Genomic DNA, 4,775 nt, shown 5'->3' on the forward strand with positions numbered 1-4,775 from the left:
ACAATATAGAAGAATTTTTCACCCATGTTAGTACCATTGAAGATTTTGAAGATAGACACTTGGTAGAACTTGCTCCTACTTATGAAATTGCTGCTGTCTGCTTTAGTTCGCTTGTTGGAAACTAAATTTGTTAATCTCAATCCTATAATCCAACACATGTTTCTTACACTTGGTGATATGGAAGAAGGGGAAAAGAAAGATTTTGTTTTAGAAACCCTTATTAGAGAATTTGGTGGTCTAGCAAGAGAGGCTAGAAAGGTCTTTGCTAAATTTAATATGCTTGGTTCTCATACTAATTTTGTTGGTCTCCTTGAAAAAATGGATATGGATAGAATAAGATACACTAATAATATTAATGATGGCGGGGAGATCAAAGCACCAATACCATGTAAACTCCTAGCTATGAATGATGCACTAGAAAATAACTATGCTTGGCTTGTTCCTGAAAATTTGTTTGATGAGAGTAGCAAGCCCAAGACTAATGAGAAGGGAGACGCTGAAACTTATGTATCCAATATACTATGCATGGTTGAGAAAACTCCAAACCCCGCTGTAGGTGCACCACCCTTCGATAATACTTGAGTTACACTTTTCGCGCCTAGCTGAAAGGCGTTAAAGAAAAGCGCTTATGGGAGACAACCCATATTTTTACTACAGTATTTTTATTTTATATTTGTGTCTTCGAAGTTGTTTACTACTGTAGCAACCTCTCCTTATCTTAGTTTTGAGTTTTGTTGTGCCAAGTAAAGTCTTTGATAGAAAAGTAAGTACTAGATTTGGATTACTCGCGCAGTTCCAGATTTCTTTGCTGTCACGAATCTGGGTCTATCTCCCTGTAGGTAGCTCAGAAAATTACGCCAATTTACGAGCATGATCCTCAGATATGTACGCAACTTTCATTCAATTTGAGCATTTTCGTTTGAGCAAGTCTGGTGGCCTAATAAAATCCATCTTTACGGACTGTTCTGTTTTGACAGATTCTGTCTTTTATTTCGCATTGCCTCTTTTGCTATGTTGGATGAATTTCTTTGATCCATTAATATCCAGTAGCTTTATGCAATGTCCAGAAGTGTTAAGAATGATTGTGTCACCTCTGAACATGTGAATTTTTATTGTGCACTAACCCTCTAATGAGTTGTTTCGAGTTTGGTGTGGAGGAAGTTTTCAAGGATCAAGAGAGGAGTATGATGCAATATGATCAAGGAGAGTGAAAGCTCTAAGCTTGGGGATGCCCCGGTGGTTCACCCCTGCATATTCTAAGAAGACTCAAGCGTCTAAGCTTGGGGATGCCCAAGGCATCCCCTTCTTCATCGACAACATTATCGGGTTCCTCCCCCGAAACTATATTTTTATTCCGTCACATCTTATGTACTTTGCTTGGAGCGTCGGTTTGTTTTTGTTTTTTGTTTTGTTTGAATAAAATGGATCCTAGCATTCACTTTATGGGAGAGAGACACGCTCCGCTGTTGCATATGGACAAATATGTCCTTAGGCTCTACTCATAGTATTCATGGCGAAGTTTCATCTTCGTTAAATTGTTATATGGTTGGAATTGGAAAATGATACATGTAGTAAATTGCTATAATGTCTTGGATAATTTGATACTTGGCAATTGTTGTGCTCATGTTTAAGCTCTTGCATCATATACTTTGCACCCATTAATGAAGAAATACTTAGAGCTTGTTAATTTGGTTTGCATATTTGGTTTCTCTAGAGTCTAGATAATATCTAGTATTGAGTTTTGAACAACAAGGAAGACGGTATGGAGTCTTATAATGTTTACCATATGTCTTTTATGTGAGTTTTGCTGTACCGTTCATCCTTGTGTTTGTTTCAAATAACCTTGCTAGCCTAAACCTTGTATCGAGAGGGAATACTTCTCATGCATCCAAAATCCTTGAGCCAACCACTATGCCATTTGTGTCCACCATACCTACCTACTACATGGTATTTATCCGCCATTCCAAAGTAAATTGCTTGAGTGCTACCTTTAAAATTCCATCATTCACCTTTGCAATATATAGCTCATGGGACAAATAGCTTAAAAACTATTGTGGTATTGAATATGTACTTATGCACTTTATCTCTTATTAAGTTGCTTGTTGAGCGATAACCATGTTTCGGGGACGCCATCAACTATTCTTTGTTGGATATCATGTGAGTTGCTATGCATGTCCGTCTTGTCCGAAGTAAGAGAGATCTACCACCTTCATGGTTGGAGCATGCATATTGTTAGAGAAGAACTTTGGGCCGCTAACTAAAGCCATGATTCATGGTGGAAGTTTCAGTTTGGACATATATCCTCAATCTCATATGAGAATAATAATTGTTACCACATGCTTATGCATTAAAGAGGAGTCCATTATCTGTTGTCCATGTTGTCCCGGTATGGATGTCTAAGTTGAGAATAATCAAAAGCGAGAAATCCAAAATGCGAGCTTTCTCCTTAGACCTTTGTACAGGCGACATGGAGGTACCCCATTGTGACACTTGGTCAAAACATGTGCATTGCAAAGATCCGGTAGTCCAAGTTAATTAGGACAAGGTGCGGGCACTATTAGTATACTATGCATGAGACTTGCAACTTGTAAGATATAATGTACATAACTCATATGCTTTATTACTACCGTTGACAAAATTGTTTCATGTTTTCAAAATAAAAGCTCTAGCACAAATATAGCAATCGATGCTTTCCTCTTTGAAGGACCATTCTTTTTACTTTTATGTTGAGTCAGTTCACCTATTTCTCTCCACCTCAAGAAGCAAACACTTGTGTGAACCGTGCATTGATTCCTACATACTTGCATATTGTACTTGTTATATTACTCTATGTTGACAATTATCCATGAGATATACATGTTACAAGTTGAAAGCAACCGCTGAAACTTAATCTTCCTTTGTGTTGCTTCAATACCTTTACTTTGATTTATTGCTTTATGAGTTAACTCTTATGCAAGACTTATTAATACTTGTCTTGAAGTACTATTCATGAAAAGTCTTTGCTATATAATTCACCTGTTTACTCATGTCATTATCATTGTTTTGATCGCTGCATCCACTACATATGTTTATAAATAGTATGATCAAGGTTATGATGGCATATCACTTCAGAAATTATCTTTGTTATCGTTTTACCTGCTCGGGACGAGCAGTAACTAAGCTTGGGGATGCTTGATACGTCTCCGACGTATCGATAATTTCTTATGTTCTATGCCATATTATTGATGATACCTACATGTTTTATGCACACTTTATGTCATATTCGTGCATTTTCTCGGAACTAACCTATTAACAAGATGCCGAAGTGCCAGCTCCGTTTTCTCGCTGTTTTTGGTTTCAGTAAATCCTAGTAACGAAATATTCTCGGAATTGGACGAAACAAAGACCCGGGGGCCTATTTTTCCATGGAGCTTCCGGAAGACCGAAGAACATACGAAGTGGGGCCACGAGGTGGCGACACCACAAGGCGGCGCGGCCTGGGGGCCCGCGCCGCCCTATGGTGTGGCCCCTCGTCCGGCCCCCGACTCCGCCCTTCCGCCTACTTAAAGCCTCCGTCGCGAAACCCCCGAGGCGAAAACCACGATACGGAAAACCCACCGAGACGCCGCCGCCGCCGATCCCATCTCGGGGGATTCTCGGAGATCTCCTCCGGCACCCTCGCCGGAGAGGGGATTCATCTCCCGGAGGACTCTACACCGCCATGGTCGCCTCCGGAGTGATGAGTGAGTAGTTCACCCCCGGACTATGGGTCCATAGCAGTAGCTAGATGGTTGTCTTCTCCTCATTGTGCTTCATTGTTGGATCTTGTGAGCTGCCTAACATGATCAAGATCATCTATCCGTAATTCTATATGTTGTGTTTGTCGGGATCCGATGGATAGAGAATACCATGTCATGTTAATTATCAAGTTATTACATATGTGTTGTTTATGATCTTGCATGCTCTCCGTTTCTAGTAGAGGCTCTGGCCAAGTTTTTACTTTTAACTCCAAGAGGGAGTACTTATGCTCGATAGTGGGTTTCATGCCTGCATTGACACCCGGGACGAAGTGACGAGAAAGTTCTAAGGTTGTGTTGTGCTGTTGCCACTAGGGATAAAACATTGGCGCTATGTTCGAGGATGTAGTTGTTGATTACATTACGCACCATACTTAATGCAATTGTCTGTTGCTTTGCAACTTAATACTGGAGGGGGTTCGGATGATAACCTGAAGGTGGACTTTTTAGGCATAGATGCAGTTGGATGGTGGTCTATGTACTTTGTCGTAATGCCCAATTAAATCTCACTATACTTATCATGTCATGTATGCGCATTGTTATGCCCTCTCTATTTGTCAATTGCCCGACCGTAATTTGTTCACCCAACATGCTTTTATCTTATGGGAGAGACACCTCTAGTGAACCGTGGACTCCGGTCCATTCTTTTAATACCGAAATACAAATCTGCCGCAATACTTGTTTTTACTATTTTCTCTGCAAACAATCATCTTCCACACAATACGGTTAATCCTTTGTTACAGCAAGCCGGTGAGATTGACAACCTCACTCGTTTCGTTGGGGCAAAGTACTTTGGTTGTGTTGTGCGGGTTCCACGTTGGCGCCGGAATCCTCCGGTGTTGCGCCGCACTACATCCCGCCGCCATCAACCTTCAACGTGCTTCTTGACTCCTAATGGTTCGATTAAACCTTGGTTTCTAACTCGAGGGAAACTTGCCGCTGTGCGCATCACACCTTCCTCTTGGGGTTCCCAACGGACGTGTCAACTACACGCATCAT

Source organism: Lolium rigidum, chromosome 6 (genome assembly GCF_022539505.1).
Source record: "Lolium rigidum isolate FL_2022 chromosome 6, APGP_CSIRO_Lrig_0.1, whole genome shotgun sequence".
Taxonomy (NCBI): Eukaryota; Viridiplantae; Streptophyta; class Magnoliopsida; order Poales; family Poaceae; genus Lolium; species Lolium rigidum.